The sequence below is a fragment of the Sminthopsis crassicaudata genome, chromosome X (assembly GCF_048593235.1).
Source record: "Sminthopsis crassicaudata isolate SCR6 chromosome X, ASM4859323v1, whole genome shotgun sequence".
NCBI lineage: Eukaryota > Metazoa > Chordata > Mammalia > Dasyuromorphia > Dasyuridae > Sminthopsis > Sminthopsis crassicaudata.
The window spans coordinates 54356896-54382800 of record NC_133623.1 but is presented as its reverse complement, the minus strand read 5'-3'; the positions used below and the strand labels follow the sequence as shown (position 1 = coordinate 54382800).

The window sequence follows — 25905 nt, the reverse complement described above, 5'->3', positions numbered from 1 at the left end:
ATCCCAAACGAAGAGCTCTACCCTCTAGCAGGTGCCCACAGCTAGCAACATCCCTGCCTCACTACCCCTGTACCAAGATGTGCTGGTTCCTTCTCGTTGATGGCTGCTTCTTAGCAACACAGCTGGACCTGCCATTCCTAATCAGCTAAGGTTCACTCTGTCTTCCCAGACTCAAACCCCTATTTGACAAACAGTCCAGGAGGGGAAAGTTTGTGTGGTTCCTGCTGAGGTTCTAGCCATACCCAGCTCACCCTAGGGCTCCCATTTGGGGAGTTTCTGCAGAGCTAGCCTAGAAATGTTTGTACTTCACATTGGTTAATCCCAGGCCCTGGGGTTTTCTTTGGATCTTTTCAGATTATATGAGGAAAATCCCTATCTTGCCCCAAGTCGTCTTGATTTTTCACAAATCTATATTTGCTCTGAGCCTCAAATGTGTTGTATTTGTGGGGAAAATTGGGAGATCTTAAAATTTACCAACCTACTCTGCCATCTTCCCTGAGTGTCCCCCCCAATTCCATCCTTCTATCCTCAGACAAAATATGACAATGATCATCACATTTTAGGGAAGACATTGAGGAATTGGGAAGTATCTAGAAGGGATCAATCAGGATGGTGAGGGGTACTGAGCTGATGGCATATAATAATCATTTGCAAGATTTAGAAATGTTGAGTGGGGAAAAAAGAAAGCGTGTGTGGGAAAGTGGGAGTAATGTTTGTGGTAGAATGGTAGGTGACCTGAAGCATATGAAGGGTTACCTTATGGAAGAGAAGTTAAATTTGTTCTACTTGACCCAAGAGGAGAGAACAATGAGCAATTGCTAGTGCTGCAAAAAACAGAGATTTCAGGTCAATATAGGGGAAAATGGGAAACCAAGCTAAGCTTCAAACATGAAATACAAAAGACATTGTTGCCCTGGAATTCTAAAAGGCTAATGACTTCCACCTAACTCCCCCAAAAAAGTAATTATAGGTGAATGCAAGAGGTTGTTTATGACAAGGTCAAGAGAAATACCACGTGTATCCAAACATGCTTATTTTTCGAAGATGAGAAATATTTTCTAATCTGGCTAGTAAACTTCAATTGTTTGCAAATCTACATTCTAAAGGCAGAAAAAAAATCATAAAGAACAACAATTAAGTAGATAGGATTTTCCCTAGAAAACGTGGTAGCAAGCAGACAATTTTGTGTGTTGGGAAAGTAATTTGTCTTCTAAAATTTTCCGGTATCCTTGATCTATTTCATGCCAAAATTAGTAGCATTACATGATAGTACAACATTTGTTGAACTTTGTCTTCTTCTACATCATTTTGTAAGTCACAGATGCTCCCAGAGTTTAAATAAGTCATTGCCATGCATCTGTCTCTTCCCTCCTCCCCTTTTAAAAATCCATTATATTTGGAAAATCTTTAGTTTTCCAATGAAGCCTTTTTTTTTTATAAAGCAGGATGGTAAAACTATTTTATTGTTGCCATTGATGATGTATCTTTTCTATTTCATTAAAAATTAAATAAAGACCCAAGGGGTCGAAGGAAAATGGATTTTCCATTTTTTTTTCTTTTTGCTCCTGAGAATGATTTATGAAGTACAAGTACATTCATAAACTGAGATACCATACTCTGGAGGAAATAAACTAGATATTATTCCATTGTTCAGGGTCTGTGTTAGGAAATGGCCTCAACCAAATTTACATGGTGATTTTAAGTCATTTTTAACTGCATAATGTCAGGCTAGATGATGAGAAATGGGAAAGAGCAATCATCCATTTTTCATCCAAATCAAAAACCTTTCCAAGTCTTTTCAAATGAGATGTCTATTTTACATGGTGCAGTCGGAAATGCTACTGCTACCACTGAGTTCAGTTCATTACAGGGGACATATGCAATGGAACTACAGTCTTCCTGCTGCATCTTCCTGCAACTTGAGCTATTTATTCAAATTCTGTTTTCTGAGTATAATACAGACAATAGTGATATTTCACAAGTGGAGCTTTTATTGAATCATGAGTCACTACTAGAAAACAAAAACAGTGCTAGGGGTGCTTCAGAATTTTCAAGCACTTATTTAAGAAGGCCAAATTCCTACCATACTTTCATTTTCCTTCCATTGGACCCAATGTTCTACATCTCTAAGTAATGTCAGTGAAATTCTTCCACATACCCTGAAAGTAATTCAGCAAGTTGTCTGAAATAATAAATCAAAAAGAAAAATTTCAAACATATCTCTTCTTCTGATTACCCTGTCTCTATCAGAGATACCTGCATTCACTGAGTAACCCAGGCTCAAAATCTGAGAGCTCATATCCTTCTAAGAAGTCTTCCTACATTTATTCTCTACCACTTCTCTCCACATGATTGCCACATTACCCTTATTTACTCCTGACTTCAATACTATATCTCAACTGCAGTCTCACCCTAGAACATCTCTTTGCTATGTCAGCCCTCTTCTCTTATTGGGAAGTTATTGCGGAGGCCTCCATTTTGTGCAGAATCCCTACTATTCATTTCCCTCTTCATTTCATTTACTTTTGACTTTCCTGAGTTTAACACCATATCCCCATAAGATTACCCTTTCTCCTCCTCTTGCTTTCCACATTCCTTTTATATGTTGTTTTGTTCCATGAAAGAGTAAATTCCTTAATGAAAGGTTTTATCTTTTTGCTTAATTTGTTTCTCCAATATTTATCATCTTTCTTAGAACACAGCAAAATGCTTAACAAATATAAATTACCTTGCTTTAAGCACAAATCTGTACATGACAATTGGTCTGCTCAAAATAATTCAACTCTCTCTTGCTATTAATTCAAGTTCAAATCCTTATTATTGGCATACTCAAAGCTTACACAACCGAGTTCACACTACTCCCCTTTGTCTATCACTCTCTAATTAAACTATACTACTCAGCATCCCTCATATATTTCCTAGGATATTGTGGCTCAAGAGATGATCTCTGCCATCTCATCCTTTCATCTGCCTGCCAGCCATCCCATCTTTACCTGTTGAAACCTAATTCATCTTTTATTATTCAGATATTGATATTGTTTCCTTTGCCCATCAATCATAGAATGGTTGGGGAAATTGTAGTAAATGAAGGTTATAGAATATTATTGTTCTGTAAGAAATGACCAGCAGGATGAATACAGAGAGGCTTAGAGAAACTTACATAAACTGATGCTGAGTGAAATGAGCAGAACCAGTAGATCGTTATATACTTCAACAACAATACTGTATGAGGATGTATTCTGATGGACGTGGATACCTTCAACAAAGAGAAGATCTAATTCAGTTCCAATTGATCAATGATGGTCAGAATCAGCTACACCCAGAGAAGGAACACTGAAAATGAGTGTAAACTATTTGCATTTTTGTTTTTCTTCCCAGGTTATTTTTACCTTCTGAATCCATTTTTTTCTGTGCAATAAGAAATTTGGTTCTGCACACATATAGTGTTTCTAGTATATACTATAACATATTTAACATGTGTAAGACTGTCTGCCATCTAGAGGAAGGGGTAGAGAGAAGGAAGAGAAAAATTGGTACAGAAGTGAGTGCAAGGGATAATGTTGTAAAAAATTACATATGTATTGTCAAAAAAGTTATAATTATAAAATAAAAAAAATAAAAATAAGATATTACTTCCTTGAATTTGTGACCAAAGAATAACTAGAGATCATTATTAATCACAAACTAGATAATTTAGATTTTATTAAGTTAAAAAAGTTTTTGTACAAACAAAACTAATGCAGACAAGATTAGAAGGGAAGCAATACATTGGGAAAACATTTTTACATTCAAAGATTCTGATAAAGGCTTCATTTCTAAATGAAATAGAGAATTGACTCAAATTTATAAGAATTCAAACCATTTTCTCATTGATAAACGGTCAATTTTCAGATGAAGAAATTTGAAACTATTTCTAGTCATGTGAAAAGGTGCCCTAAATCACTATTGATAAAAAATGCAAATTAATAAAACTCTGAGATACCACTATACACCTCTCAGATTGGCTAAGATGACAGGAAAAGATAAAGCTGAATGCTGGAGGGGATGCAGCAAAACTGGGATACCGATACATTATTAGTGGAACTGTGAATGGATCCAACCATTCTGGAGAGCAATTTGGAACTATGCCCAAAGAGTTATCAAACTGTGCATACCCTTTGATTCAGCAGTGTTACTACTGGGCTTCTATCCTAAAGAGATCATCAAGGAGGGAAAGGGACATGTGCAAAAATGTTTGTCACAGCCCTTTTCGTAGTGGCAAGAAACTGGAAACTGAGTGGATACCCAACAATTGGAGAATGGCTAAATAAATTGTGGTACATGAATGTTATGGAATATTACTGTCTTGTAAGAAATGACCAGCAGGATGATTTTGGAGAGGCGTGGAGAGACTTAAATGAACTGATGCTAAGTGAAATAAGCAGGACAGGAGATCATTAAACATAGCAACAGCAAGATTATACAATGCAATTCTGATAGACGTGACTCTCTTCAACAATTAAATGATGCAGACCAGTTCCAATTGCTCAGTGATGAAGAGAGCCATCTACATCCAGAGAGAAAAATGTGGGTATTGACTGTGGTTCACAACATAGCATTTTCAGTCTTTTTGTTGCTGCTTGCTTACATTTTATTTTGCTTTTTTTTTTTTTTTTTTTTTACTGTTTTGATTTTTCCTGTGCAGCACAATAATTGTATAAATTTGTATGCATATATTGGATTTAGCATATATTTCTATCATGTTTAACATATGTTGGACTATTTGCCACCTAGGGAAGGGAATGGGGGAAGGGAGGGAAAATTGAAGCACAAGGTTTGCAAGGGCTAATTCTGAAGAATTGTCCACACATGTATTTTGAAAAAGAAAAAGCTTTGATTAAAAAAAAAGGAATCCCTAATTTATAAAAAAAAAGTTATTGCTACCTCTGTGAATTAGTAATAGTATAGCACATCAAGTAGCCTTGATTTGGAGTCACAAAGAAGTGGGCAAAATTCTTCCTCGGACACAACTTACATAAGCATGGAAAAGCCACTCAACATATCTGAGGCCTAACTTCCTCATATAAAAATGGGGAGAATAATACCTATAGTATTTGTCAGAGAAGATTGCTGTGAGGTTTAAAAATAGAACTTTAATAAGGGGCTTTGCATACTTGAAAGTTCTCTATGCACACAATTTAATTGTATCATCATCCATCCTTCAATTGAACCCAGATATCAGTGGCTTCTTCTCTTATGCTCTTATCACATCCTCTTAAACATTTTTATCATTGTACACTTCCCACATACTTGTATAGATAGGGTATTTCCCCTGTTAGATTGCAAGCTCTATGAATATTGGTTTTAATCAGTTTATCTGTACCAGGATCTACCTCCATGCTCTGTACAGAGAAGATCTTAAATTACTCATTGTTAAACGAATAAAATGTATTCGTGTTTGGAAAAGAACATGGATCACCTATCTTCATAGAAGCACTTTTACTGAAAGGCTCAGATCTAAATGAAAATGATATGTGAGGAAGAGGAAGAAGAGGAAGAAGAAAAAAAGCATATATTTCTATTGAATTGCAAGGTTTACCAAAAAAAAAAATTCCCTACAACTATCATATGCACAGTGGATTATATGAGTATTATTTTTCTCTATTTCACAAATGAAAAAACAGAGGTGAAAAAAGGTTAAAAGTTGTCCCAAATCACAGAACATGAGTTGGAAGGACCTTTAACAGGCAAAAACTCTATGACTTTCTAACCAAGTAGTTACCTCTTGCCTCTGCTTGAAGAACCCTACTGAAAGGATAAAAAAAAAAATGACCTATTGAGACAGCCTGTTCCACTTCAGACACTCAAATGATTGAGAAATTTTTCTTTTTATGAAATCAAAATTTAAATCTTTGTATATCTTGTTAATTGATCTATTTTTGACCAATCGGAATAATTCTAATACCTCTTTAAGGAATCACAAAATGGCAGGTTAGAACAAATTTCTTTAGCCATCTAGGCCAAGTCAGACCCAAAAAGGAATCCTCACTATGACACATCAGATAAATTGCCATTCAGCTTCTGCTTGAAAATCTCCAAGGATCTCCTGTGATAGCATGCCATCCCACTTTTGGACAGCTCTGATTTGGGAGGATATTTTTCCTGACATCAAAACAGAACTGACCTCTTTGCAATATCCATCAGGTAGTTATGATTCTTCTATGTGAGAATCTTTCACTTACCTACATTTCTCCCTTCATTATTCTTCTCTGCTCTGGGCTGAGCATTTTCAGTTCTTTCAAATGAACTTTATGTGACTTAGTCCACAATTTCTTTACCATCCTAACCTCTCTTCTCTGGATGTACTTCAGATTATCAATATTCTCCCTAAAATGGGGCACACAGAATTGAACACAGTTTTCTATTCCTGGGCAGTACAGCTGTACTTTGACTTCCCCTGAATTGCTTTTCATATAGACTAAAATAACACTTGAAGGAACTAGAAGGAGGAGACTTCCCTTTGACCATAGAGTTTTCCTCTTTATTAATTTCTAAATTTGCTGATCTCTATACCCCAACTCAAATACCACTTCCTCCATAAAACCCTTCCCTTATTCCCACTGATCTGGAACAATTCAGGCAATCAATCAGTCATAAGTAGATATTAAACTCTTACTGTGTAATAATAGTTAGCATTTATATAGTGCCTTAAGATTTGCAATGCATTTTACAAAATTATCTCATTTTGGAGCTCTGAGAGACAGGTGCTATTATTATCTCCATTTTTTTCAGAAGGGGAAACTAAGCTACATAGAGGTTAAGTTACTTGTCTAGGGTCATACAAATTTTAAGTAACTTAGGTCACATTTTAAACTAGACGCCCAATCTAGTGCTCTATCATTCTGCACCATCAAGCTGCCTTTCTGAGGCTGGCATTGTGGGAATTATTGGGATGCAAATACACAATGTCCACAATGCTCTTGTCCACAATGAACTTACATTTTGCTGAGGAATAGATGTAAATGGCTAAGTAAAGAAGAGAAGGGGGCTGAGAGGCAGAGAGGGAAAGAGACAGATCTTGTCTCTCTATATACACATACAGGTACGTATACAATCATGTACATGCATGTGCATATGAACACAAAACAATCATGCATGCTCATAAGTGAATATCCACACATCTGTCTATAACACAGACACATATACACAAGCAAAATACATATGAACACATAGAAGCACAAGCATACATTTGTGCATGGTGATGACTGGTAGAGGGACCATAAAGCCCTGATGTAAAAGGCAAGACATAAGTAGCAAATCTTGAAGGAAATGACAAAACTCATGAGGCTGGGGGCGGGGGGAGGACAGAGAAATCTAGGCATAAGAGCCAATAAATGAAAAGGTAGGGAACTGTCTCTCACAGAGACTAAATACTAAATAGTATTTCAAACAAATTTATACTGAAATGTATGGAAGCATGCAAGATTCCACGGACAGACTGAATAAGAATTAAACTGGTTTTATTGACAACTAGGTTTCAATCTGGAGAAGCTAGGTGGCTCAGTGTTAGACTTGGAGTCAAGAAGATTCTTCCAGAGTTCAAATCTGGCCTCAGACACTTATTAGCTGAGTGACACTGGACAAGTCATTTCACCCTGTTTGTCTCAGTTTGTAAGTTTCAACTTTCAAATGAGCTGAAGAAGGAAATGGCAAGCCATTCTAGTATCTTTGCCCAGAAAACCCCAAGCAGGGTCACAAAGAGTTGGACAAAATTGAAAAAAACAACTGAACAGCATCAAATTTAAAACTATGAGTCAAATATTACCAATTATTTCCTATATACATTTATAAACGACTTTTTATAATCTCTCCCCTGCTTCCCACATTTAACCAGTAAATTTTTAATAGTCAAGAGAAATATTAACCAAAGCAGAATGGATATACTTAGAATGTTAAAATCTATAGCCAAATTAATTATGTGCCATTTTGATACCATAGATATTTCTTTTCTTCTAAAGATTCCACATCAACTTCTCAAGGTGTGCTTTTTACTTACCAATTGCTTCTGTGCCCCTTTACACATGAAGAACGTGGCAGTAGGCCTGATTAGTGATTCGTAAAGTTACTGTAAATAAGACACCTATTTCATACAACACGTCTACTCTTTCAGCGTCTATCTTTGGTTCTCTGGTTCATGAGAATTAACCAGGAAGCTCTACAGGACTTTTTTATTGAATGGGTGCTCTGATTATCAGGAAAATTTGATAACATTTAATAAAGAAGTATTAAAAATGCAAAGATCAGTTTCCTGATCTTAGCCACATTTTATCCCAGCTTTTTCTTTGATATAAGATTATAGAATAGTAGAGTTTGAAGAGCCTCTTGAGAGCCATATAATCAAAACTCTTGTACAAAAGGGGAAACTGAAGCCCAAAACGGAGTAAGTGACTTATCCAAAATTATTCAGCTAGTAAATAGCAGTCAGCATTCCAACCAAGGCCAACTCACTCATAATCTGATATTCTTTCCAGCAAAACCTAAACATTAACTGAATTAATATTTTATCAATGGCCTTTGGGGAATATGGACAACCTAATAGGTCTTATGATATGGGCTACACAGCTTTGTTCCAGCTCCTACTCATTACACTCTTGCCTTTCATCTTTCCTTCTGTAAAGGAAGAACAAATGCTCAAATTGATTTGTCTCCCCATCTCCTCTCTTTTCCCTGCCCAATCAACCTCAAGAGAGGAAAAGCATCCATTGGAGCAGAGGTATAATTGAGTGTACAGGTGCAGAGAGGTAATCACCTCATCAACTCCTTGCCTTCCCTTACCAATTTAAAACAAATCCATATAATATACACCTTGCACCCTGACAGTTGACATTTACAGGACCAGAACTAATTGCTGACTGAATAGCAACTCACAAATATTTATGTATGAATGAAGCAAGTAGTTGGTACATAGTTTTGAGACTGCGTTATTGTGAGTGTTAAAAGAAATGTTTTTGTATTCTTCTCAAAAATGACAGTCATCATTCCTACTCCAACAACTGGCCCAGCAAAGGGGGAAAATAGAAGAAGAGCACAGACTGTGGGCAACTGCGGGGTTCCATCATGATTTTGATTTGTGCTTTTCATTTTGAGAATAAGGTAAGTTACCCAGAGAGAGTCATAAAGTTAAACAAAGAAGATTCAAACTTTTAATAAGGCATCACCTTGAATGCTGAAAGGAAACTATATCAGTAGGTGACATGTGTTTTTACACACATATATACATGGAAACACAGAAAGACTAAAAAACTCATAAAGTGCCATACTAATAAAAAACCATTTTCCATTGTAGACAATTCTCTGGCCACTACTTACAAGACTGGATCATTACACTATTGGTTGTAAGGGAAGACCAAACATCTGACTTTATCTAATGGTCTGGAAATAGAAAGCTCTGATCTTGCTGTGACTCCCAATGATCCCAATACTAATCACAGCACCTTATCAGATATCACAGTTAGAAACTCTTTCTCATCTTTCGTTAGCAATGTCATATTGCCTCAGGTAGTCAAGATCAAAACATGTAGGTGAAAAGGGAGGCAATACAGCCACTCAAATGTCTTTATTGTCTACAATGTGTTAAGTGAACCATTTGCCAAGTCCTGTATTCTTCTCCTGCTTGTTTCACTGATTGATTTAGCTAAATTAATAAGTTAATTTGGCACTGTGTAAATGTGACCACAGGAACCTATGTAATATTCATAGTAGGAAGCAACAAATTTATATATTTATGAGTGATGCTTCTGTTGATCATCTTATTTCCAAGTCTAGTGGTTTATTTAACACCTTATGAGCCAAGGCTTCTGCTTTAGCCAATGAGGGAAAATTGGTTTTCAAAAAGGTTTGGTTTTAATAAAATGAAACCAAGTTCAGCAACTATAATTCCAAATACTGACATAATAAAATTAGACAAAATTAACCATGAGAATGAAACACTAAATAGAAATGTAATTCACACATCTGTTGATTGTTCTTTCCTCACTGATAGCATAGCAACATGTTCAATATATCAATATTTCGATATATCACCTGAGGGCTTCAACTGATACTTTCATCTCTGTCATCCTATAACTCACAAGCCTGATAAGCTATATTTGGTGATCTTGAGTGATGTGGAAAGTCACCTGACATCTTCATTCTAGGGTATTACAGAATAACTAAATTTAGAGCTAGAAGGTCCCCATGATGATCATCCAGTTAAATAAACTCTCAGGAAACTGATTCCTGAAAAAAGGATCTAGTAATGTGAGCTATGGAGGAAAAAAAGATATGCCTAATAATTTTTAGAATTTATGGGTAAGGAATAAGAAAGTCCGTGTTAGAATAAGCCTAAATCTCTCCTACTAGACTAGACATTTTGTCTAGTTTTCTCTTTACTAGATTAGGCTTAAGAAGCCTGCTATACTCCTTCAGAGCCAGACATAATAGGTAACTGATAAAACCACAGCAAATACTGGAGTCATGTGAATTCTTCTGGTAAAAAGGAAAATATTTTTCCTAACTTATAACTATTTTTAAGCTTTTTATTTTCAAAATACGTGCAAAGATAATTTTCAACATTCACTCTTATAAAACCTTGTGTTCTGAATTTTTCTCCCTTCCTTCCCTTCCATAGAAAGTAATCCAATATAGAGTAAACGTGTGCAGTTCTTCTTAACATATTTTCATATTTATCATGCTGCACAAAGAAAAAAAACAGATCAAAAAGGGGAAGAAATGAGAAAGAAAACAAAAAAATGAGCAAATAACAACAAAAAAGTGAAAATATTACATTGTGCTCCACATTCAGTCACCACAATCCTTTTTCTGACTGAAGATGGCTCTCTCTATCATAAGACAAATGGAACTTCCCTGAATCACCTAATTGCTGAAAAGAGTCATGGCCATCAGAATTGATCATTATAATCTTTTTGTTGCTGTATACAACATTCTCTTGGTTCTGCTCACTTCACTTAAGTTCATATAAGTCTCTCCAGGACTCTCTGAAATCATCTTCTTGATCATTTCTTATAGAACGATAATATTCCATAACATTCATATGCCATAACTCATTTAGTCATTCCCCAGGCATCCACGCAGTTTCCATTTTCTCGTCACTACAAAAAGAGCTGCTGCAAACGTTTTTGCCTATGTGGGAACTTTTTCCTCTTTTATTATCTCTTTGGGATACAGACTCAGCAGATGCACTGTTGGATGGAAGAGTATACACAGTTTGAGATCCCTTTGGGTATAGTTCCAAACTGCTCTCCAGAATGATTGGATCAGTTCACAACTCCACCAACAATATTTTCGTGTTCCAGTTTTCCCATATCCCCTCCAACATTTAGAATTATCTTTTCCTGTCAGCCAATCTGAGGGTTGTCTTAATTTGCATTTCTTTGATCAATAGTGATTTTAGAGCATTTTTCATATGACTAGAAATGGATTTAATTTTTTCATCTCAAAACTGTTCATATTCTTTGACCATTTATCAATTGGAGACGACTTGTATTCTTGTCAATTTGCATCAGTTTTCTACATATTTTAGAAATGAGGTCTTTATCGGGCCCCTTGTAGGTAACATTTTTTCCCCAGTTTTCTGCTTGAAAAGGGAAAACATTAAAGAATTATCTTCTAATGCAAATCACCTTTAGTGGAATTCTAGCAGATAACCTGAGGGTATTTCTCTAAAACCTGAGCAAACTTTCCACTGTAGCACAAGAAGCAGTAGGTAGCAGAAGTGTAGGGCAAGTTACAGTTGGTCTGAAGTCAGAGTTGAGGCCAATGTTGAAATGTTTTAGTCTTGGGTTCACCAAGTATATCTGTCAGGCAATGTCTCTCTGCTGGGGAAATAGTTCTCTGGCCAATTGTTTGCTTAGATTGGAAACCTGAATCATGGAATCTCAACACAACCTCCACAAATCAGGCCTTTGAATTTTTTTCATCATGATGACTCTGCTCTCTTGATAATCTGATTCTGATCATCTGTGATCATAGGATTATAAAACATTAGCTCTGGAGAGAACTGTACAGGTCACTTAATCTACACTCCCTCCAATTTTTCAGATAAGAAAAACAGGTCTAAAGGGACCCATTCAGTTGCCTAAGTTCACTCAGGCAGTAAGTGGTAAAGCAGGGATTTGAACCTATTCCTCCAATTCCAAATACACCACTTTTCAAACTCAATATCCATTAGTTTTGTATATTTCATGCTGAATCTGGATCTCTGTAACTTTTCCCTGGCATTCTGTTTTTGAATCCATTGTATCCAGTTTTCAGTAGTAAAGCAGGAAAGCCCCAGCATCTTTTCCTGGCTTATTCATCCTAAAACTGTACAAAGTCCTAATTGTTTCAAATGATTCCCACTGTTTTGCATAGGAAGACACAGAAGCATACAGAAACATATGTGAAAATAGAAATATATTTTAAAGCAGCCAATTCTATTTGCAAAAGAACCTCAAGAGCAAGTGTCATCCTTTAATGGATAATGGCAACATCTATATATTTTTCAGGGGGAAAATAATGAAAGTTATTTGTGGGTAATGGGCATTTGGATGCTAACTCCTCTCTTTCTCCTGAAGCGTTTTGGTCTTTTCAAATACATTCCCTGAGGGAAATTCTGAACAATCAAAAATAGGCAAAGCTTATGTTTCAAACAATCTGGTCTCATGTCAAGTATGGAAGATGCTGCATGTATTTTTGTGTTTTTATTGCTGGATGTGACAATCTAAAACTTCTAAATAAATTCACCTATTTAAATTGTAATAAAGTAACTAACACATGCCACACATCAAAATGTATATATGATGAATAAAAAAGTAATATGTCAATCTATTTTTTTGTTTACTTGGGTATCATCATGTTTACCACTTTCCTAGTTAATTGCTGGGTTAAAAAGGAATTGGGCACAGAACATGGAAATTTGGAATGGGTATCTGGGAAACTGGGTTTGACCAATGAAGGCAAACTTCAGTATGACATCAGTGTGTAGTCATGAACAACATGGTGAATGACAAAGACAGATCTAGGCCACTCCATGAATTTACCTATAACTGGCATTGTCACTTTCTCAGATAAGAAACTGATTTAAAAAATCCTGATAACCAAGCCTGCAACAACATTTTCTCCTGACTACCAGCTCTGCAAAATCAAGGAATTACGAGGTAATATTTCATAGCGTGCTTTTAATCTATTTTTCCTCCATCCCTAACAACTGAAATTTGGGAAACTCACTTTTTATTTTAGCCTGCCCATCTCTCTAACCCCCAAGGGAAACAGACAAATGGCATCATTATGGGCAATGTGGTTTCTGTTTTTCAGAAAGATGGTCCTGGTGCATAAAAGGAATGAACAGAAATTGGGCAGAAATTATGTATAGCACCGTCAATATGGTATTAAAAAGACAACAATATAAAATGTGCTGTAAGTAAAAATTGATGGTTTGGGGACAATATTTGCTTTGTACAAATCACTTTTAATTAATATTTATGAAATGCAAACATATGTTCTCAGATTAGTTTAATTTAAAAATAAACCATAAACAAAAGTCTCTCAAGAATAATTTTGTAAAAATTACATCCATAGAAATAATCCTGGTACTGTGTTTCTCTGCTCATTTGCTAATATAAATATGCAATACTGCTGTACAGCAATGCATTTGTAATCATTGTACTTCTAAATGAAGTGAGTTCCCTGCATCTAGATTAATGCACCTGAAGAACTCTTCCCTTTATGTCTAAGCTCATGAATTATTTTGAGCATTTCATCTGAAGTTACATAGCCTGGTAGCCCACTGAGCCGGAATGGATGTATCCAAAAAGGTTTTTGATTTGGTCACGGTCTTAGGGAAAGGCTTTGCTATAGGGAACCTTGATCCCTACTAGCATGGGCTAAATCCTAAAAAAATAGAAACTTGTCTGCCAGGAGAGACCAATGATTATGGATGGGGTTCTATGTGACTTTTGAAGTCTGCTCCAAGTTGAATAGTCTAAGGTATGCTGTGGAATTTTAAGTTAGGTTCAGTACATGGCAGGCTAGGTGGCAGAGTCTAAACTATATTTTTCTACACTGACATCTGTGTCACTTCTTTGTGCCAATAAATATGCATGTCAACCTCTTCCATCTCTCAGTCACATGCCAGGATGCAATGTGGGACACTGCAAAGGGCAGTGGATATAGACTTAGAAGATATGGAAACAGACTTGACTTAGAAGATATGAATATGGACTTAGATGATATGAATACAGACTTAGAAGATATGGATATAAACTTGGAAAATATGAATATATACTTGACATAGAAGATATGGATATAGACTTGACTTAGAACATATGAAAACAGACTTAGGAGGTATAAATATGGATATAGACTTGACATAGAAGATATGGATATAGACTTGACTTAGAACATATGAATACAGACTTAGGAGATATAAATATGGATATAGATTTGACTTAGATGGTATGGATATAGACTTAAAATGTGGATATAGATTTTTAGACAATATGGATATAGACTTTTAGAAGATATGGATATAGACTTAGAAGACATGAATATAGACTTAGAAGATATGGATGTAGATTTTTAGAAGATATGAAGATAGTCTTAGAAGATATGGACATGGACTTGACTAAGAATATATGGAAATAGACTTAGAAGATATGAATATAGACTTAGAAGATACAAATATAAACTTGGAAAATATGGATAAGACTTGATTTAGATGATATGGATATAGACTTTTAGATGATATAGAATTTTAGACAATATGGACATAGACTTTTAGAAGATATGGATACAGACTTAGAAGATATGGATATCAACTTAGAAGATATGGATTTAGACTTAAATGATATGGATATAGACTTAGAAGATCTGGATATAAACTTAGAAGATATGGATATAGACCTAGAAGAAATGGATATAGACTTGGAACATATTAATAAAGACTTGGAAGAACAGAAAATACAAATCCCTCCACCAATGCCTACTATGTGACCTTGGATAAGTGATCCCCCCAGGCGTCAGTTTCCCCCTTTGTAAAATGAGACAGCAATACCAGATCAGCCCCCAAGTTCCTGTCTAGTTCTACAGCTAGCTCACTATAACCAAACCTACAAACTTTTGGATTCAATAACTGAATCATTACCTTCCAGCAGAGCCATAATAAGGAATTATTATACCTCAGGCAAGTATCCAACACAAATATCATTCTGTCAAAACAAAAGCAAAGCCTTTGGATGGGAATGAATGGCTTCTAGTAGAGGAAAAGCTTATTTCTAGAGGAAGCAAGAAGAAATGGGAAATACGCCAACAAAATTTGTAATCAAATCTGATCTGAGACATTGCTAGCTGAATTGACCCCAGTCAAGTCATGGAATCTCTCGAGAGAACAATCAGTGATTTGAAAAGAAGAAAAATAGTGCCTACCTTAAAGGATTATGGTGAAGAGTGAATGAAATAGTAGATATAAAGTTTTACAATACTTAAAGCCTATATTAAGGTCAGCTATTTTGAGTATTATTTTAACTACTCTTGTCAACTCAGAGCTAAGCTCATTTGTTTCTTATCTCCTAAAAGGAGGGGCAATTGCAATCAATCTCCTCTAAATTGGGCACCCTGGAAAAAATCCCTGGTCACCACATCCTAGTTATGGCTCTGCCATCTTGACAGCTTCAACTAAGTGTTAATGATCCCATTCTTTTTTTCTCAAATTCCTCCTCTTTGTAATTTGTGGTGTGAGAGAAATAATTATTGATAATCAATTATTAATTGAGAGGATCCAAGCTTTGTTTTTTTTATCTTTCTTTCTTTTTCCTCCTATAAAGGCCAGGTCAAAGTAGCTTCAGAAAGACAGAGTTGATGATGACATTGGGCTAACATTATTCTTAATCTCTGATGAAACCCCACCCAACTGTGAAAGCTTATTTCTGATCAAGAGTAAAGACCATCTAATCTAGATCAATTCTGGCCCACTGTTCACCTACTAAGTGGCTTGGGTGGAGATAGATCCTCTTGTCTAAATTGAGGGTTGTCTGGGTAGAGATGACTCTCTTTATCTAAGAGTGACATGATTAGAAAAAAGTACACAACCCTTTATTAGAATAAGCCCACCTCGCATCATAATATCCTTTTTTTTTATTAACTGTTAACCAATTGCAGTTGATTTACACCTACTGGGAGCACCTATTTTTCTAAGGATATTTAAACTCTCAGAGGTCTCCCTATGTTTCATCATTGGTTTATGAGCCACTGATCATGATTTAATTATTTGCTAGTCATAATTTATAAACTGAACATTAATTACCCAGAAATTATGTATCTCAGATTCTTGATTCATCACAGTTAATGTGTGTGTGTGTGTGTGTGTGTGTGTGTGTGTGTGTGTGTAGTTTGGAGCAAATCCTACAAAGCAGGAGTACTCCTAGTGATACTCATCCTGAAAGGCTTGATACTAGGAGATATGTAGTAAATGGTAGATGGTGCCTCAAGCCCTGATTCTTTTTCTGTGTAATCAGGTCAAGGGGATGAATTTCTGAATCACAGGAGCATCAGGAGGACTGGCCACTAATTCATGAGTGATATATGTGATGGATATTAAAAGGAAATTGCTTCACCATCTGGTTTCCTCTTTCCTTGTGCATGCTGCAGGTGTCAAGAGCTTCAAGCCTCTCCCTGTCGTCCTCTACACTGGCAGAATGAATGAACTGATTAAGCAGAGCAATCAGCATGTATACTGACCTGGGCAGGCTGGAGACTAGATAGCAAATCCACAGCTTCCTCTTCTGCTGTATGTTTCTTTCTTGAATATAAGTTATTTGAGAATACTGAGATGAATTTTCTGTGCTATTTGGAATCCCTAAGTTGAAGTTGGAAGTTTCTTGCTCCTGAATCAGAATTAACTACACTTTAGGGGGGAAAAAACACTGGAAACCAGTATAGCATTTCTGAGAGGTGATGACTACTGGCAGGAGGATATAAACCCAAGCCCTGACCTGTGTTGCCAAAAGATATGGATATAGAAAACAATTGCTTGGATAATGGAGACCTGAAGTAAAGATGAAATATCAATTCAGCAAGTTTACAAAATATTTCAGGTATGGATGTTATAAATATCTACTTTCCAGGACATGTGTGTGTGTGTGTGTGTGTATAACATATATAATATATATATATATATATATATATATATATATATATATATATATATATATATATATATATATATATATATATATATATATATATATATATATATATATATATATATATATATATATATATATATATAATATGTATAATATATGTAATAAATATATATATAATAAATATAAATTATAATATAATAATATATAATATAAAATAAAATTATATATATATAATAAAATACATATAGCATATTTCTACTTATTAAAGTTTTTTTGAAGGCATATATGAGTCTATTAAGTTTTAGCATTTCCTTTGTGTGAAATATACTTGATTTGATTATACACTGAACAACTTTCTTCTTTTCCCTTTTTGAAGTGACATGAGCTATAGCCAAGAATTAAGGGATTTTCCCCCAACACTCTAGAGTGGGGGCCATAAAAACATTTGACTTCTCTCCCAGAAAATGAGTGGGGAGTACCCCTGCCCTTGGCTTCAGTAACAGTTCTTGCCCTGAGTCTTCTTATGCTTATTAATCTGATGCAAAGTTTAGTTGTTTCTAGCTGTTGAAGAGATACAAACACTGTCAGTACCCTCTAAATTTTGGTGCCCTGACGAAAAGTATCGGTCTTTCGCTATAGTTCTGGACTCCATTTTTTGTCTGTATCGCTCCAAGAAAATAATGCAATAATTCACTGTTCCACAAGTTTCTATAGCCTACAACCTAACACTTGATCCTCTACTGTTTTATGCTGTCTCCTAGTTGCTAATCTACAGTATAAGAATTGACCCATAATTTCAAAAATGGGGGTCAGATTGTCTACTTCTTTTCAGCCTCCCATATATCTAAGGCATTAAGCATTCAATAGGCATGTCATTACACAGTTTGTATGAGTGTGTGTTAATTATGAGAGGCCTCCATAAATACTTGCTGATTGCCTCAGTAATCCAAGGCAAAAAGTATAGGATTTTCTTTCTTTTTCAGCACACTGTGACATATCTGGTCCCCTTTCCTATTCATAAAGGGCTAAGGAAAGAATGTTAGCTACTCTGATCTAATCTGAGTTAAAATATTAAAAAGAGCTTAAATAGAAGAGGCACTTTTGTCTGTGAAGAGGCTTGGTCAAGAGGCAGCAGCTACTGTTGACACTGCTAATACAGATACCTTTGAAAAAGGGATAAAGAAGCACAGGGAAGAGACTGAAGGGTAAAGAGAAAGGGAAATGAATGAAAAAGCTGACAGGCCATTCACAAATATGCTCACTGTGGAGAGTTATTTGGATGGGAAAGTTCGCCATCAGTATTCCTATATAGGAAGAAGGATGTTATAAACCCAAGCTTTGCAAATTGGAACAATTGCTCAGCTCAGATACAAAAGCATCTGTCTTCACAAATGGAAGAACACAATCATTTTCAATATAGTATATACAGAGACCAAGGTTGCCTTTAAAAAACAACAACTGTTATTGTGATGTGATCTGTGTGTATGTGTGTGTGTATATTTGTTCCTTGACTTATCTTTACTTGCAGTGACTAAAAATAGGCTAGTGGAGGGGGGGGGGATAGAGGATGACAATGAAAAGAAAAACACAGTTAATTAGGGTTGCTATAAAATAATATATGGTAATGACACCCTGTTATTTATAAGAGACACAAGGCCAACTATTCCTGAATTATGAAGTCGAATAAATTTTCACTTAATCTCTAATTATAATGCAGTTGTACTATCGCAAGCTGTGACCTTGTCAAATCTCTCAAGATAAGCAGCTGTGAACTGGTCTCCAGTCAGATGGAAGGCTTCCTCAAGACCTCATGATGCAGAAATGAGTAGAGATGACTCAGCAGGCGGTGTTTTCTTTACAAAGTCACTACTAAAGGCACATTCTGGCATAAGGCACTAGAAATGCAACATGTAGGATTAAGGATTTGGGGGAAGAAACAAGGGAAAGGGGCAAAAGAGAAAATCTCATGTAGGATTAAGGAGTTGGCAGAATAAATAAGGCAAAGGGGCAAAAGAGAAAATCTCTAATTTGAAAGCAAAGCATTTCAAGGGGACTTGGGCCACCACTTGCAGACAAAGGCCTCCCCTTGTATCCTTGGGTAGCCTTCTCCTTTTCCATTGGGTAGTTCTACTAAAGAACATCATCAAACATATGAAATTTTGCAATGTATACTTTCTGGGCATCCCAAGAGGTCAATACACCTGAGGCAGGACATCTGTACATCGATCAGTTCCTGGCAGGAAGGGAATAGAACAGCTCTACTGGTAAATTCTAGCATTCTGAAATTCCTGTGCCATCTGCTTAAGCATCACTCTCCCTGTTGGCTTATTAGCATGCATGTGTGTGGCTTAGAACTATATCCCATATAAACCAATCTCTTTAATTAAATGTGGGAGAAGAGAGGTGTTCTCTTTATCTTCCAAGGCAGAATAGAGAATATGTTTTTATGGATTTGCTACTGTGGGGGAGAATCATCTGATACAGGCAAGGAATGTGAACTGTATATTTAATTTGCCAACATGGCTGAAACAGCATTCATGTAGTGGATTAATGGGAGATGTGACTGGAAAGAGAAGCAAATGCCGGTTCATCAAAGGCATTGAATGCCAAAATAAGTGCTTTGGATTTTATTCTGTTGGCATCAGTTTTTCTGAGCAGAAAAGTCATGGATACCTAGCAATCCTATAGAAAAACTAAGCATGTACAGGCTCATTTAAGACAGATCAGCAGCCACTCCATAGGTCAAACACTACAGTAGAACAGTTTGGTGTGAGATAATTGGTACTTCTACACTCCATTAATGGTAATAATGAAGATGTAAAGAAAAAGGATGGATAAGAAAGATACTATAAAAGAGAACTGAGGCCTTTGTGGATTTCTTTGATATAGAGAATGTAAGTGGTGGCTCCAAAGTTTCCAATCCAGATGGTCAGGAGAACGATGGTAACATTGGCAGAAATAAACAAGTTAAAGCCCACAACTTTTACTGTGGTAGGGCTTATTCTATTGCATAAGGATGTAGGATGAATTGATAGAACAGAAGGATGTTTTAGTGGGTCATTTTGTTATTTTTATTATTTTCTTCTCTTCTTTTCCAATAAGGTTCAAATAAAAATAGTCCTGATACAGATTACAATCACGTTATTATTCTTGTTACTTAATGTTCCATGGACTGTTGCACAGGTAAACAGTAGAAGGCTTTTTCTTTAGTTTAGCACACATATTTGCATGAAAACATCACTGCAAGTAACCTTAATACAATGCCAGTAACATACAAAACAAGGACGACACGCATTTCATTCGATGAACATGCATTTTGTTGGGATCTCTCTGCTAGGCTGTTGTTGTAATTATTACATTTATCTCCTTAGCCTGGTCAGAAGAGTTCAATAGGAATATTCCTGAAAATAGTCATTTATTACTATTCTTTCTTAATTAAGTTCTAGGTTAAAACTGAAAAGTAGGCAACTTCTTTTTCTGGTTGGATAAAATAATATGTAAAATCATATTCCATATCTCTGGGAAGTTGTCTTTAGAACAATTCCACTAGAATACAGGTGACAGAGATGACAGTTCATCTTCCTTACGTCTCTATATTTTGAAAACTTTTCTTCTGATATAGTTTGGAGAATTTAAGTAATCTCTGTGGCATCATATATCGAAACCAGGTTTTTGTGAATTGAGGTCAAGTCCAAGTAAATGTGGATAACAGTTTGGCTTATGAGAGTGGTCTGGTGCCAGTACTATTTATTTGTTGAGTTCTCCAAGATATTTTGAGGTCTATATTTGCAGCATAAGTATCTGTCATATGTTAGTCCCTAAAAGATAATGAACTTCTGGTATATAATACTAGCAACAAGACTCTGTCTTTCTAAGCACCTGTTAGAGGCTGTTTTTTTTTTTTTACATTCTTCAGTGAGTTATTATATAGTTTCTATCATCATGCTGAAAAAATCTGCATTAATAAATCCAGACTCCCTAAAAATGACCTTTCTATAATTTCAGGAGACAACAACCTGATCCTGAATTGCTATTGTGTACCCTTATGTTTCTGTGAACAAATCAGTCTGGGTCAGCCATTTGATGTGCCTTTTTTTTGACAGATTATTGAATGAATTCATATATTTGATGTCCATGGAGTGGCTTTCCATTGCTCTTGGATCTTCTCTGTGTCATAGGCTCCATATAGAGACAAACCTTGGTTACATTCAACACACTTGGGGGGATATATATCTGTTTTTACAATTTATGAAGTGAAATATGTTTGTCCCATAAACATTACTTTATACTTTAATTGGTTTATGTAGTGATCTCTTTTTTTTAATTTTTGATGGAGAGGTATTAATTTTTCTATTGTTCATTTAGTGTGGTCTCTCCTACGGATACATAATGGGAATGGCTTTTTGTTTGGGTACAATCTAAACCTTTTGTTATCTACTTGATTGTGCTAAAGGTATAAATGAAGAAATCTACTGTATTAACTGACCTAAATGGGATCTTTCCTAAGATGTTTTGCAGTTTCTTAACATATACACAAGTGTTCTCCTTGACTGATATCTTGGAGTGCAATATGTCTGACCCACAGGAGAACATAGTACATATTACCTCCAGACATTAGTTCAATTAAGTCTCTGTATTCAAACTCAGAAATCTGCTACTTCAATTCTTCCTTCTGACACACAATGATTTCAAATTAAACTTTTGATACTATGGGAGAAAGTTTTCATCAGATAAAGTCGTTGTTTAAGGTGTTTTTCATCAGGCCATATATCTACCTTTGATGTGACACAAGTATTTCAAGGAATTAAAATATCAGCATTTTGGTATGAGTCTTCCTTTGCCTTAAAGCCCCATTCATTTCCCTTCAGGAGTAATGGCGATGGTTTAAAGGCTAGGAAGAATGACAGCAGTCTTAAACTTTTTCCCTGAAAGATGCTATATTTAAATCAATAGCTCTTAATATTATTTTCTTAATGGCAATAAGTACGGACTCATTTCCATGTGGAAATCAAATACTTTAGTATTTTACAATATATTTTATCTAGAATGTTCACTAATATATTTAATATACTCGTAGTATGTGATTAAACCATAAATACAGACCAGAAACAAAGGTTATGAAGTAACCAATAAAACTGATGTAAATCTTATGTTTTTGAATGGTTGGTTCAAAAATCACCAAATTGGTAGTTAATTATTCTTTAAACATAGGACTTTTTGATCAACCATTTTTTTTTCCTTCAGCCAATATATTGTTTTCCTGTAGACTTTTTGAGAGATATGAATGCTTTATATAAAGCATATAAACATATGATTGACCTATATCTGAAGGGATCATTGGTACTCTTATCTTTTGACAATAAAGAAGTTAACTTATATTTAAAAAAGATCGAATCAGATTTGCCTAAGAGAGGAAGTTGGCTGCACTTTGCTAATAACTACATACCACAAATAATGCTTTAGACCCAGTGATGCTGATCTTATATGAACCAAATGCTTACTGGATTTACTGGATTTGCAGAAAAACAATAAATTAAATAACTGCCCCCTTCTCTGCAAGTAACCATTCCATAATTTATGACAGTAATGCTACATAGTCTTTATCACCATCATTACTTCTTTCTTTATCTAGACACTAGGTCAGGTGAAGATTTAATTACTCTTAGTTAAAAGATATTTAAAAAAAACTCCAAACAAGGTAAAGTTGGATTAAGTCTATTAGTGACCCTATAAATAACATTTAGAGATTTACGTCATAACAAAAATCATCATCAAACTATGCATGGAGATGAGGTAGCAGAGTACTATTCAAAGATTACTGTATTTTGAATCAGAATAATTAAGTTCAAATCCCAAATCCATTCCTTATCACCTTTTTGACTTTGGGCAAGTTACTTCCCATTATTATGCCTCAGTTTCTTCTTCTATAAAATGAAAACACTCATTAGATGAGTTAGATGGTCTCCAAGGTTTCTTTCTAATCTGATGCCACAATCCAATTAAATTTGTCAAATGAACACAACAATAATTCTACATTTGAAACAATCACTGAATGGATACCTCACCCACTCCCCACAAAAGAAAGAATATTTAGGAAATCACATTTTTATAAATAGGGCATTCTTTGATTTTCCATCATTTGAATTGGGATCATGTATCTGAAACTCAGTTTGAAAATATGAGGACATGGGAATATGGCCATGACTGAATTAGTTCATCCCTTCAAGGTGACAATAAATTCCTTTTAAGAGTTAGTCAACTCGGTTATTTGACTGTGTAGAACACCTTGGTTTACACAAAGTAAAGTGGATGAGTGTACATATTTGGTCCAAATTTGAGTTGGCGATGTTTCTTCATTCTGTCTGTTAGACACATCCAACAGTAAGATTATATATAGGTCACAGAATGAAACCTATAATTTGTGAAAGAAAGAAAGAAAGAAAGAAAGAAAGAAAGAAAGAAAGAAAGGAAGGAAGGAAGGAAGGAAGGAAGGAAGGAAGGAAGGAAGGAAGGAAGGAAGGAAGGAAGGAAGGAAGGAAGGAAGGAAGGAAGGAAGGAAGGAAGGAAGGAAGGAAGGAAGGAAGGAAGGAAGGAAGGAAGGAAGGAAGGAAGGAAGGAAGGAAGGAAGGAAGGAAGGAAGGAAGGAAGGAAGGAAGGAAGGAAGGAAGGAAGGAAGGAAGGAAGGAAGGAAGGAAGGAAGGAAAGAAGAAAGGAAGGAAGGAAGGAAGGAAGGAAGGAAGGAAGGAAGGAAAGAAGGAAGGAAGGAAGGAAGGAAGGAAGGAATCTAATGATTTACTTGAAAGTTCTCTATAGTTCCAAAGTAATAAGGGGTTCATTTGTATCTATAGATTGTTCAGCACTTAAATGAATTATTTCATCCTATTCCAGGCATTGTAAATTTTCTGCTCCTGCTGTGTCCCAGAGACAAATGAAAATGAATTTACAATAATAAAATTAAAGGCTTAGCCATGCTGTTCTTGTATGTGGTCATAAAGCTTTTCTATTTCCTTACCTACTGATTCTTGCTGTGGGGTTTCAAAAACTCTCTGCTAGGCTTGTAGCAAATCCATTAAAGCACAGAAGTATGAAAATATCTTTTGAAAAACTAACAAACTTAGGGAAAACTTTTCAAGATACCTGGTGCAAGAGCTAAGTACATTGTGACTGGAGAAATCAGACAGAATATCACAGACATAAGCAACTTCTACATTTCCTTCCCCCCACCCAACTTCATGGACAAATACATTTCTATTCTCCCAGCCTTCCACTTTGACTCCCTCCTCCCACTAGCCCCAGTTATATCTTTGTTATTGGAAGACATGCTTTGAAAGCCATATACTATAAATAATTTTCCTGATATGTGATTACTGACTTAGAGTGTATCATATGAACATATTTTGGAACAGGGAAGTTCCAAACGTTACCTAGGACAAGTCTTACTTTAGAGTTAAGGAATCCGAAGCACTGTCAGGGAAAAGAAATTGTCCAAAGTCATCCAGGTCCTAAGTACTGAGGTCCTCTGACTCCAAATCTGCAACAGTATACTGCCTTTATTTCTGGTGGCTGGAGGCTATTCTGAAGAGGCTCTTCTGAATAGACCCAAACTTAAGAAAAACTATTAAGACCTGATTCTTTCCTTGGTCACATAATGGGAGAATGGTTTACCAGAACCCAATTCTATGGTGGACAATGTTTGCTTGCACTACTCTCAATATGCATCTATCAAACAAATAATAATAATAATAATAATAATAATAATAATAATAATAATAATAATAATAAATTATAATAATAATAATGACATACATGGGAGAAAATAATCGATTATGTTGTTGTTCAATTGTGTCCTTCATAACACTTGATAACCCTATTTGGAGTTTTCTCAGCAGAAGTAATTGAGTAGTTTGTCATTTCCTTATCCAGCTCATTTTGTAAATGAAGAAACAGACACAAAGAGGGTTAAGTGGACTTGCCCAGGGTCACATAGATAATTAGTGTCTGAAGTCAGATTTGAACTCATGTACATTAGTCTTTCTGACTCTAGGCCTAGAATTCTATCCACTGGGGCTCCATCATAAGTAAACTAATGTCACTTTATAAATATACCAGGATCATGAGAAGCTGTACAATTCATTTGTTATTGATTCTGACATCAGTAATGGATTTTTACAAAAAGGATAGGGCATCATTAGGTTTACTCACTGTATTTTGAAAGTCAAATAAAAATAAAAGAGTGATAAAGTAAGAGACGATAAAGGGTCAGCTTATCTAAATAGCAGACTAACATCAAAATAAGATCTAGATATACAGAGAAAAGTTCAGTTGGTCTTGTTAGCCTTGTGATTTTAAGTTACATTGTGCTTCCCCTATGCTACTGACTCATTGATTTGCAAATCCCAAGAGGGGGAGCAACCACATTCAGGTTACCTGCTTAACCAGATACATATAGATTCTTGAAACAAGTTAAAAAGTACCACATGCAGACATTATTCTAAAACTCAATTATCTTCATACAAAGTGTGAATTAGTGCAAAACATCACAATGTAGTAATTCCAATAGGAGTGCAACAAAAACGAAAACAAAAACCTCTACCTTGACCTTTAGCAATTAACAGTCTCTCCGACACCAAGCCCAAACTGTAAGGCAGATGGTGGCTCCTAACATACAATCATTATGGAGAATAAATGACTGAAAGGAATGTGAGAACATTTGCTGACTATTTCCTCAAACTGTCTGTAAGTTATA

General features: G+C 35.5%; 1 protein-coding gene across 7 annotated transcripts in view; it reads right to left on the bottom strand.

Annotated features, from left to right (window-relative positions):
• TENM1 (teneurin transmembrane protein 1) overlaps nucleotides 1-25905 on the bottom strand; it is a 3105198-nt gene that overhangs the window by 1486745 nt on the left and 1592548 nt on the right. The gene's annotated exons all lie outside the window — the stretch shown is intronic.